General features: G+C 45.8%; 1 protein-coding gene across 12 annotated transcripts in view; it reads left to right on the forward strand.

The window, feature by feature from the left end:
• The window catches only part of ERC2 (ELKS/RAB6-interacting/CAST family member 2), a 1,259,367-nt gene that overhangs the window by 1,188,851 nt on the left and 57,652 nt on the right, over nt 1-12,864 (forward strand). The gene's annotated exons all lie outside the window — the stretch shown is intronic.

The following is a 12,864-nucleotide window of genomic DNA, read 5'->3' on the forward strand; positions in this document are numbered from 1 at the left end:
ATGGTGGCTGGTGAGGAGCCCTCTGGGGCCAGGAACTGGGCCTGGCACCCTAGTCCATGAGCATCAGAAAAATGATGGACTTCTGTGTCCTACTTACTTTTTTACATCCACTCCAAAGAATTCTTACAAGAGCCCTGCTGGGTGTGTTTCCATCATCCCCATCTCGCAGATGATGCAATCAAGAAGTTACACGATTTTCAAGAGATCACATGGGCTAGTCAGAGTAAGGCAGCCGAGATTTGAACCAAGGCAGTCTGGTAACAGGACCCCAGTTCATCCACTGTATTCTGTTGGTCAGAAGAACCCTGGGGTGGTCAGACCAGGAAGAGGGTGGGAAAGTACACCTCTGGCCTTCTGGCTGAGTGCGGTGGCTCACACCTGTAATCCCAGCACTTTGGGAGTCCAAGGCGGGAAGATTACCTGAGGTCAGGAGTTCGAGACCAGCCTGCCCAACATAGTGAAACCCTGTCTCTGCTAAAAAAATACCAAAAAATTAGCTGGGCTTAGTGGCGCATGCCTGTAATCCGAGCTACTCGGGAGGCTGAGGCACAAGAAGCACTTGAACCCAGGAGGGCGGAGGTTGCAGTGAGCCCAGATCGTGCCACTGCACTCCAGCCTGGGCAACAGGGCAACATTCTGTCTCAGAAAAGAAAAAGAAAGAAAGTGCACCTTCTGTGAGCCAGTAGTTCAGCCAGGGGACCCAGAAGTCTCCACTCCTCTAGTGTGTGGTTTCTCCACCATGGATGAATGGGCACTTACATGGCAGTGGGGTCAGCTAGGGGTTTAGAACTGGCCCTAGGGAAACAGAGGACCCATTATGGCCTGTGTCTGGAGGGCACTTGTGATAGTTAGTCTAGACTGACTCACTGAAGAGAACTTATAGGACTTTGGAGCTTGCAGAGACAGCCTCAGTGATCAACTAGAACCTTGTCAGTCATGGTAGCAACGCCACCATCACTTGAGCCCTCTTAGGAGCATCACCCTGCAAACTTCTTAAATCCTCAGGTGGCTCTACGAGACTCTTGTCCTCGTTGCACACATGCAGAATACTGAGCCAACAGAGCCTTAGAGAGGCACAGTGCCTCACCCAAGGTCACTCAACTAGTAGGTAACAGACCTGAGATTTTATCTAGGCCCCACCCCCACCCCAGCTTTTCCCACGGCCACAGGAATCTTCCTTGGCACCCCTTTCATAGGGCACATCCTTCCTCTTGGATATATCTAGTGTGAGAGAGCTCATTCCTCCGGGGAAGGTCTGTTCTGTACCTCCCCTTATGCATCGGCCTGATGACTTGGGAGATAAAAGTTTGTTTTATTGCAAAGTTTCTTCAAGGGCTTTGGCAAAGGAAAGTCCTGCCCAAGATTTCATTAGGGAATTGACAGAGAAAACAGCAACCACCGAATGGTATGGATGAAACAGGAGGAATCTGGAAGCCAGGCAGGCCGGGTTTAAATCCCAGGCTATGAAGCTATGAAGCCTTGGATAAGTCACTTCACCTGTACGGACCACAGTTTCATCACTGGTCAGATGAGAATAACCAGACCTAGTCCAGGATAAAAATAGCACATGCAAAGCCCTGGGCCTTTGAAAAAACTTGACACAAAGTAGCTACTAATAATAGCAATGACTACTATGATTACTGCCACTGACCCTGACAGGACAGCATTTAATCCCGGTACAAATACAAGGATAAATGAGTGTGTTCCCTCAATTCTTAAATGCCCCTTGCATTTATTAGCAGCTGTTTGGTGATGAGGAGAAGCACTACAACAAGTGTCCTCATCAAATAAAAACCATGTTCTCAATTCAGAAAAACTTAAAAGTAGGGAAATCTTGCAATCTAGGACTAAGGAAATTCACGGCTCTTCATCACTCCAAAAAAAGTGTGTTGACAGAATCCATACTTAGGCTGAAGGCACGTGGCAGGCTTCATTGCTGCATGAACTATGTGCACTCACATTAATGATGAGGCAGGGACATGTGGGCTGAGGAAGGTCCGGGCAGCTGACTCTGGCAAGCAGAGGAAGACTCCTTGGCTGTGCGTGCGAATGGAGAAGAAAGTCATAAAAATTGTGACGAACCACATGAGGAGTAGCCCAGTGTGTCACCTACCTACCCTAGCCTTTCCTTGTTCAGGGCCTGCCTCCAATTAGCTGTGACATTGCCTCTTGGTGCTGCTGCCGCAGACCCCACTATCCTGGCCCCCTCGCATCTGTTACTCTTCAGTATCATCACTCCAGATGGAGAGGCATGCAAAAAGAGAAAAGTGAATCTTAAAGTTCAACAATCAAATGGCTGGCTAACATTTATTGAGTACTTGCTGTTGCCTGGCTTCATGCTTAATGCATCATCTCAGGCAATTCTCAAATAACTCCGTAAAACAATTGCTATTATCTGTGCCCATTTTACGGATAAGGGAACTGAGGCACAGAGAAAACTAAATATTTTGCTCATAAGCATTGGAGGTAAGATTTGGTCCATACCAAAGCCCATTCCTTAACGACATCTTTCTGTGTTATGTCCTATCATTCCATAACATACCAGAAATATTTACTTTAGACCAGACTATTGATGGGGAAGGAGGTGGTATAAGTGGAGAACACTTGGAAGGTGCCTGGTGTTTTGTGGTCAAACCTGGTTGGGGACTATTTTGTTCTCTTTTCTGAGGCCCAGAGAAGTTAAGTAACTTGTTCAAGGTCACACAGCCTCCATATAAAAGGGGTATCAGAGGCCCTGGGGTTTCTGAGTTCCTGGAGGAAAACCTGCAGTACTTAGAGGTGCTGTTACAAGTGTTGCTTGCTGAATTAAAGTTATAGAGTAGAAAAAGCCCCTTAGTGGGATCATCTGGGGCAACTGCCTCACTGTAAAGAAAGGGCGGCTGAGAACCCTAGAGGTCACCAGCTACGGCTTTTAAAATGCTTAACAGAATTTGACTATTGGAGGGAGGCCCTCCAGGGTAAGGGAAAGCTAGACAGCAGGGGTTTACACCTGGCCCCACCCTTTACTATGTGGTCTTAGGCAGGTCCCCCAGCCCCAGTCAGAATCTGTATTCCCATCTGAAAATGGGGTTGCTGACACGGCTTGGCAAGATTACTGTGAGACTTGGCTGTCAAGATTACAAAGTGCTCCATGTAGGAGCTTGTGTAAAAGAACTGCTCAATAAATATTAGTTATTTTCTAGAAGATTCCAAATATCCCCCGAGGGTCCAAAATATGGCCCCTGGTGTTATTTAAGCATAGAATTGCTTCAACTCCTTTCTGTTGCCTACATGGGTGCTCGTGGGATATGATATTGAGGATTGAGGAAAGCACACCGCCAGGAATGGTGTTCCCTCTACCATCAAATTCTCACCCTCAGGTTCCTGTGCCTCTTGCTGGCCGGGCCACAAGCATTTCTCCAGCCGCTGGCCCAGGGACCGAGGTGAACATAAGTGGGTGACAAAGCCTGCCTGGCCCCCAGGCCACTTTCTGGGCTGCTCCTGAAGTGCAGCCAGGATGGAACCATAAAAGGCGACGCTCCCTGGCCGCCGTCTTTGTTTTCCTCGCTAGCTGGAATGCCTCATGATGACAGGCAGCCAGGAAATGCCCTTTACTGTCCCAATGCCACCTCCCTCAGGAACACCGTCAGTCTTGCCTTCCTGGGCTGCACAGACCCTGTGGGTGGCAGGAAGAACTGCACTCCCTGGGTCTGGAGGGAACACCTGAATTTCGGCCCAGGCAGGTGGCCTGGTGTTGACATTTTCTTGTAAGGAAGGACAAGGCTGAAGCGAGAAGGAACAGTATCCAGGAAGTTTTTGTGGACTCTTACATTTAAGGAAAGGCTCATTCAGTCCTCCCTGCAGGTATTCATTGAGCACTTACTGTGTGCTAGGCCCTGTGCTAGTGTTTTAGAATGTAGGTTTTATTCTTAATCAGTCTGGTGAGGCCATTGAAAAGATGGTTTGTTACTCACAATTCCGAGAGGGGAAGGCACACCACATCACGCAGGGCCACTCAGGAAGCACTTCTGAACACTCCACAGAATTCGACTATTCTGTTTGGTCCGAAAGCAGAGGGAGCCCGGGGAAAATGTGGGCAAGAGCCTTTATTGTGGCTTTTGTGGGAAAGGCAAGCAAGGCAGGGTGAGCAGGTTCAGAACTGACTAGCTTGAATCATTTCAGCGCACTCTGGGGTGTAGCTGTTTTCCTCACTGTCTGGTGCTTGGCCCCAGGGTAATTAGGGCAGGGGAATAATGGTCTGGAGTGTGAGGGCCCTAGAGGAGCCCCAGAAGGGAGGAGGTGGTTGGGGTTGGGGCTTTGGATTGATTGGTTTGCATATAAAAGGTGAGCTCCAAGTCAAGTTGTTTACTATCTCTAGGAATTAGCTAGCCCTGGGAGAGGCAGTGTCCTCCAGGTCCCTAAGGCCCCAAATGTCACAGCATCAGAATAAAAAGCCACACTTGCTACAGCTAGGCTGTCAGGAGCACAGTTGTCCATAAAACAGACCCGATTCGTGTCCTCATAGAGTTTTCTGTCTAGTAAGGAAGAAGACATTGAATTACTGGGGTTTTTTTGTTTTTTTGTTTTGTTTTGTTTTTGTTTTTGTTTTTTGTTTGTTTTGACAGAGTCTCGCTCTGTTGCCAGGTTGGAGTGCAATGGCGCAATCTTGGCTCTGCAACCTCTAACTCCTGGATTCAAGCAATTCTCCTGCCTCAGCCTCCTACGTAACTGGGATTACAGGCATGCGCCACCACACCCAGCTAATTTTTGTATTTTTAGTAGAGACAGAGTTTCCTCATGTTGGCCAGGATGGTCTCAATCTCTTGACCTTGTGATCCTCCTGCCTCGGCTTCCCAAAGTGCTGGGATTACAGGCATGAGCCACTGCACCCAGCCCACTTCTCATTATTAATGCTGGTCAAAGTGGACTAAACTAAAATGAAAAATTGGAGCCTGTTAAAAGCAAGGAAAACAAAGCAAAACAAAACAAGACTTGTGTAAGGGCAGAGGCCAGAAGTCGGGGAAGGAAAGGGAAGCTCCAAGGTTTTGTAATTTTCCTTGACCACCCTAATCACATCCCAGTCTAGGTGGCTTATCTGACCACAGACCATCTGTTCTTTCCCGGGCATGCCAGTGGTGAGTTAGAGAATATCGTCAGAACCCTTTGAACTCCTGGGAGAGATGTCCTGCAGAACAGCCCCATGCATCATCCGGCTGCAGCTCCTCCTGGCCCTCCCTCTGCACTCACCTCATCCCAGACCATTTGGAACCAACCTGGAAATCATTCTCTTGTCAGGTTACTTTGTCACATCAGCAAGCGGAAAACTCCAACCGTAGAGATAAGATGTGGACTTCGCCTCTCTTCTGGTCGAACTTCCTACCATGACCATGCTGTGATTCGGCACCTTTCCAGCGTTCAGCACAGCCTCTCCTGCTGCCCCACCCTGCCTGTGACTGAGCTGGGACCAGAAGTACCAGGACAAGAACCAATTTTGGAGCATGAAATTGAGATGGGTGGGAGATTTAAAGCCCCATTAGCTCCTGGGAGAAAGGGAGAGACTCAATGAATATAAGAAATGGGGGGTCGGGCACAGGGACTCACACCTGTAATCCCAGCACTTTGGGAGGCCAAGGCAGGCAGATCACTTGAGGTCAAAAGTTCAAGACTAGCCTGGCCAACATGGTGAAATCCTGTCTCTACTGAAAATACAAAAAATTAGCCAGGCATGGTGGGGCACACCTGTAATCTCAGTTACTTGGGAGGCTGAGGCAGGAGAAATTGCTTGAACCCGGGAGGCGGAGGTTGCAGTGAACTGAGATCACGCCACGGCACTCCAGCCTGGGTAATAAACTCCGTCTCAAAAAAAAAAAGAAGAAATGAAGTCATCTTAGAAGTAGAAATTTATTGACTGTGTTTCTTTCTATCCCCAAACTTTGGACACCACAAAATGATCATCAAGCCCAATTAATTATATGTCATGTCATTTTTCAAAAAGATGAGTAGTGAAATGTTTTTAAATTCTTGACTTAATTGAAATCAGTGTTGATATGACTTGCCAAAGTTTAAAAAAATGTGTGTGATGGGCTGAACATTTTAGCTTAAGAGGAGTTTCAAGCACATCAAATGCAAAAACATTGAAAACCATTCGTCTAATTTAATTGTCAAGTCGTGCCAAAAATGCTAACATGATATCTTTGAAGAGTAATTGGTACAAAGAATATCCTCAAAGAGAAATATTTCCACACGTCTGGCTCTTATCTTGCCCTCATTAAATTTTTTTCCTCCCCATTGGCAGAGCACTGCATGCCTCTTCCCTGCCCCTTCCGCCTAGGGACCCAACTGGTTCTGCAGATTTTTCAGCCACTGAACTTAAACATGCCATCGGAATGGAACAGTACAGATTCCTTCTTCAGATTTGACCCAAGATAATCTTGGAGGAGTTTTTTTAATGCTTTCTTGCTACCAAATGTGGTCTTCATGTGTATTTGTTTAATCAGATAGGTTGGGAAGCTGTTGCGTGCTAGGCTTCTGATAGATAAGCATTCTTGCTCCCTGAGGGTGACGAATTCTAGAGTTTTGGTGGTGTTTCCTTGAAGTGGGTTCAAGGGTAATGTGTAGCCCCTCCCGCTCAATCACATTACCTGGAAGTTCCTGGAATCGTCCCAAGGGAATGCTTCCATGAGAATGTCATATTTGAGGGAAGGCCTGAAGGAGGTGAGGGAGGGAGTTTTGGTGATATCTAGGGTCGAGGATTTCCTGGCGGTGGGAACAGCACATGCAAAGCCCCTGAGGTGAGACTGTGCCTAGCCCGTGTTCATGACACATGACATGAGTGGAGCGAGCATGGGTAGAGCAGTCAGGGATGCGTCAGAGGGGGAGCAGGTCAGACTGTAGGGTCTCATGGGTCACAGTGAAGGCTTTGGCTTTTGCTGCTGAGTGAGGAAGGAAGTCACCAGAAGATATTGGCAGATGTTGGTCATGAGCTGACTTCATTTGAGTGGGATTTCTCTGGCTATTTCTCTCTGTGAGAATAAACAGGATGGGGGCAAAGGCAGGAAAGCTATTGAAGTAGACGTTTGATGGTTTGGACCAAGGTGATGGCAGTGGAGATGGAGGGAAGCAGTTGGATTTTGGATGGGTTTTCAAGTGAGAGGTAATAGTATTTGCTGAAATATTGGATGTGGAACATGAGGGAAAGAGGAGCCAAAGATGGCTGCAGAGTTTTGGGCTGAACAGTCTGGAGGCTGCCGCCATCCAGAGTGGGGAAGATTACAGGAAGAGCCAAATGATGATGTTCCGGAGCTTGGGTTTGGACATATTAATTTTGAGACGCCTGCTAACTATTGCTTGCTGGATGACTCCTCCTCTACCTCCTCATCACTCTGAGCTTAGACCACATGGGTCCCTGGCCAAGTTGAACCAGGGCAATGATTTAACTAGCACTGATCCAACCTGTAGGCATCTCGTGCCCACATGCCACTCATCACAATTCAGAGGGCAACCTCCTGGGAGACACTGAGAGAACATGAGATTTCTTTCTCAGTAAGAGTTCACCATTATGAAATGTACTTGGCTAGTGAGGCCTATATACTTGTAATGAGCTGAATATAGATTCAACTGAGCTATAAAATAAAATAATAACTATTTTAATATACAGCATCTCCCTGCCAAGGCAGCTGAAGAGAAGGCTATGAGCAATAAAATTAGTCCAGAGAAAGAAATGAAAAACCACTGAAAACAGCCACCTTCTAAAAGGAAACAGATTAGAAGGGCCCAAAGAGGGAAGCCATCACCAGGAGTGAAACTCACCAGATAGTGATAAAACAGTTATGAGGGAAAAGGCCGGAAGGAAATTTTCCAGGCTGCTGTCTGTTGCTTCACTAATCACTGTGGTGACCTCATCCCTCCCCCTGGCTTCATGGGTGATGACTCTAAAGCCCTGATCAGGGCCCCAGATCCTGCTTCCATCGGCCACTGGGAAATCTCCTTCTCAGTGCCTTCTCACCCTCACTCCAGATGCAGTCCTCCTCCTGAAAAACCTTGGCATCATCCACAACTCTCCCTCTTCTCTCACCTCCTGTCAGCCTCACCACTGTCCGTTTCTTACCATCTCACGATTCACCACCCACTCCAGGCCACCATCACCTCCCAGCTGAGTCCTGCTTCCACCCTAGTCTCTATACACTCAGAAGGACCAGTTTTTGAAATGAAAATCAAATCAAGCTCTCCCTTAAAACCCTCCAGTGGAATCTTGTTTTATCTGGATGCAATCCAAATGACTTATGAGGACTTCCCAGTCCCATGAGGTACCTACTCACCTTTCTAACCTTGCCTTATTTCACTTTCCCTTTGCTTAACTGGCCTCCTGTCTGTTCCCCAACATGCTGGCCTCAGGGCCTTTGCACAGGCCTATTGCTCTGCCTGGAGTGCTCACCTCCAGATTGGCAATGATGGTTCAAGCAGTTTCTGCAACTCACAACTCTTCTCACCACTCCATCATTGATTGTTTGCCATCATATAACCCTGGCTAGTTGCTTTCATGGCAATAAACCATAGGGAAGGATCTTGTTTACATATTTGTATATTGCCTGCCCTCCCCTCCATATGCAAGTGCTATAAGAATATGCTCTTCTCTTATTTCCCTCTGGATTTCTAGCACTTAGAATATGGTCTGATATATATATATATATATATATATATATATATACACACACACACACACACACACACACACACACATTTTAAAAACGAATTATTGGCCAGGCACAGTGGCTTACGCCTATAATCTCAACACTTTGGGAGGCTGAGGCAGGCAGATCACTTGATGTCAGGAGTTCGAGACCAGCCTGGCCAGCATGGTGAAACTGTATCTCTACTAAAAATACAAAACAATTAGCCGGGCATGGTGACATACACCTGTAATCCTAGCTGCTCGGGAGGCTAAGGTGAGAGGATTGCTTGAACCCAGGAGGCAGAGGTTGCAGTGAGCCAAGATTGCACCATTGTACTCCAGCCTGAGTAACAGAGCAACACTCTGTCGCACGGTGGCTCACGCCTATAATCCCAGCACTTTGGGAGACTGAGGCGAATGGATCACTCGAGGTCAAGGTCAGGAGTTTAACCTGGCCAACATGATGAAACCTTGTTTCTACAAAAATACAAAACTTAAACAGGGGTGGTGGCACAGACCTGTAATCTCAGCTACTTGGGAGGCTGAGGTAGGAGAATCCCTTAAAACCAGGAGGCGGAGGTTGCAGTGAGTGGAGATTGCACCATTGTACTCCAACCTGTCCACCCTGGGCAACAGAGCGAGACTACATCATAAATAAATAAAAAATAAATAAATAAATAGATAGAATTACCAGAATAGTAACAGCAAGCATTCGTTGAATAATTACTTTGCACCAGGCCTGATACATGCAGGCTATTTGCCTACTTTGTTCCTTGCACATCAAACAGTACCTGGCACATAGTACGTGTGTAAAAACATTTTTTATGGTGAATGAATGAACAGATTTAATTCTTCATGTGCCTATGCAATCGCAGATAGGACATTATGGGTTTGCTCAAAGTCAAAGTAAGTGGTAAAATCAGGATTTGAATCCACGCTGTCAGGACTGAGCAGATGCTCTTGATACACCACAGGAAGTTCAATGAGTGGACATCACAGAGTGAAAGTCAAGCTACTCCATCCAGAGCCAGAGCACTCAGTGGCCAGGACTTTTCCCCCAAGCTGAGAGATCACTCTGCCTCCTTGCTGGATGCAACAATTTCATTTGAGATATAAGGAAGAAGAAATTGGAATTTGAGAGAAGTATAGTTTTGGATTTGAAACTTAGCAGCAAAAGACTTTTGACTCGCCCTGATTTCAGTGGCTATTGAATATGCCTGTGCAGACAGAGTATTTACATCCACCTCAGTGCAGCCTGCAGTTCAGAGTCTGAAATCAAATGATTATTTCTGAAAGTATTTTATTTTAAAAGCCTTTGAGTGACAAATGATTTAGCAAGTTTTCAACACGATGTTTCATGTGGTTTTGGTTGCCAAAGAGTGACTTACGGCCAAGCCTGGGCACTCCAACCCAAGTGAGTCTACATGGATCTAGGCAGTCACATTGTTTTTATGATGTTTAATAAAGTTTAGCAATTTTTTTTTTTTCTGAGTGGTTTATGATAGTCCTGATGGAAGCATCTCAGCAGGCTGGGAAGGAATACCATGCTGATATATTAGAGGGAAATGCAGAGGTGGAACGTGGATTCACTGACCCCTCTAGACCAGTGCACGGCAAAGGGCAGAAAGGGCACAGTCTGCCTGTGGCCTGGGCCTCTCTCCTCTCTTCCCAGCAGGCTTCCAGTACCCGTTGGCCACTGTGTTCTTAACTCAGAGGTGGGTTAAAGCTTTTTTGAATACAGCTATCTGGTTATTATTATGAAATACCTATTTCATTCAATATCCATTTGTTTCTAATATTTATGTTGGATATTTTATATACATCACTTATTCATTCCTTAAACAACTATTTTAGTTAGAATTAGGTTTGGCTTCGCATGACAGAAATTCTAAAATAATTGTGAAACTTCTTTTTTTCTTATATGATATAAATCTGGTGGGAGGCAGTCCATGTCTGGGTCATGGGTGTCACGATGTCATCAGGGTCCCAGGTACCTTTAACCTGCTGCTCTTCCATCCTAGAGAAAGGGGTCAGCAAACTATGGCCTGCAGCCCACCGCCTGAGTTTATAAGTGAAGTGTTATTGGAACACAGCCACACTCGTTCGTTTACATAGTATGCATGGTTGCTTTCGTATTCCAGCAGCAGAGTTGAGTACTGCCACGGAGAACATATGGCCAGCAAAGCCAGAAATCCTTACTGTCTGACCCTTTATGGAAAACATTTGCTGATCCCTGTCCTAGGACATGGATTCTGCCTTCTAAATCAAAATGGTTACTCACAAGCTCCAGCCTTAGTGGCTGTATTTTGGCCACAGGAATGGGGATGGGTCAAAGAAGGAGGGTCTTTCTATGGACACTTCTTAGAAACTATTTGCAGTCCTTCTGCTTATATTTCATCAGTCAGAATTTAGACAAATGGCTCTACAGAGCTGTGACGGAGCCTGGGAAATGTAGTCATTATTCTAATAGCTGTGTGTCCATCTGAAAGTAACAAACTCTATAACAAAGAAGAACAGTGTACCGTAAGTGGAGTGGACAGCTGGCAGTGGCTCTGTCACAATAATACTGCAACGTGAGTATTATTCCCATATTACAGTCAGGGAAGCTCAATCTCAAGCATTTAAACAACTTATGATAAACCACACCTCAGTTTCACAACTGGTTAACATATGGGTGGAAAAAGGCTGCTTAGAATTCGGAGACTAGAGGGCATCAGGGAAGCATGAATATTTTGCAATCTCTTTTTAATAATTTTCCATGGTATAAAATACTCTAACTAGACTTCCAAGTTTATATCCCCCAAGCTTTTTCATTTCCCCTAGACTTTGTTTACCTTCCTCTCTAGCAGAATGGTGCCTTCCTGGTTCCAAATAACAACAGATCTCTCCATCTTCAAAACATCAGGCAGACATTCACCCCATTGCTCAGCAGGGAGATCCTATAGGATGAGATCTGTATCATCCTGATCTTGGAGTCACCAGACACTGTGCCTTAGAACAGAATAGATGCTTAGCAAACCATTACCAAACTGAACACAAATTAGATTGCGAATTCCTTTGAAGTAAGAACCATGTCATCCTCCTCCTTTATCCAACTTCTCTTATGGTCTTGATCACGCTGCAAATATTGTGGGTAACTGTATCAGTTAAAATTAGTTCAGTTCCAAGTGGCAGAAGCCCAGCTCAAAACTGAACAAAGCTGAAAAGAATATTTATTGGCTAATGTTACTGAGGAGCCCAGGCAGGAGTGGCTCTGTTGGCAGGCACAGTTGGTTCTCAGATCTCTCTGCTTCTGTCTCTGTCTCTGTCTATCTCTCTGTCTCTCCATCTCTCCCACCCCTATTGCGTTCATCTCTCTTCTCTGCTTCTCTCTGCATGTTGTACTCATTCCCTTCTTCTACAGGAAGCTCCCTTTGTGTCGCTGGGGGAAAGGTAGAAATTTCTCCACATTCCATGACCCTTTCTGCGTAGGATTCTGAAGGGATCCTCTGTCACTGTCTCTGTCTGTCTCCCTCAGTGTTCTCTTATCAGATCTCATGGAAGACTCAGATGGAGCACTTGCCCAACCTTGAACCCATCACTGTGACCAGGGGTTGAGTAATCAGATTGGCTAAGTCCCAGTCAGTAGCCCATCCTGGGGCTGGGAAGAAGTAAGTTAGCTCCTCCATGCTCGTGACAAAGTGAAGAGGGTCCAGGTACCAGATATACAAGAGCAATTGATTATTGCAGATATAGTCCTTGAAGTTAAAAAAAAAAAGTGGGGGGGGGAAGACACTCAGGATGCATTCTCACCAATTCTTCAGCAAAATTCTCCCAGAGGAGCAGAATTCTTACGGCCACGCAGAGGGAAACAGTCCACCTCACTGCTAAGAAATGATTATTATTTCTTTTTAAACACTAATGAAGGTTTTAGAAGCTCAGCCTTCCAAACAAACAGCACCTTCATCCTCTTCATATGTGTACAGTCTCTCTGGTATCTGGAGTTGATATTCAGGCCTTTTCCTTGTACATCAGTTACTGTTTATTTGGGATTCATGCGTTTCTTTGACCTTCTGTGCAAGGTTGATGGATGGGTTTTTAAGCATCTTTAAATGAATTACAATATATGCCAAGCTTATATTTTTGTAATATTTCTGCCAAACTGGACTACAGTGGATGGCTTATTTCCACATTCCTTTGGAATGTGCATGTTCATAAAATTTTACGCCTGTCAG

The sequence above is a fragment of the Papio anubis genome, chromosome 2 (genome assembly GCF_008728515.1).
Source record: "Papio anubis isolate 15944 chromosome 2, Panubis1.0, whole genome shotgun sequence".
Taxonomy (NCBI): Eukaryota; Metazoa; Chordata; class Mammalia; order Primates; family Cercopithecidae; genus Papio; species Papio anubis.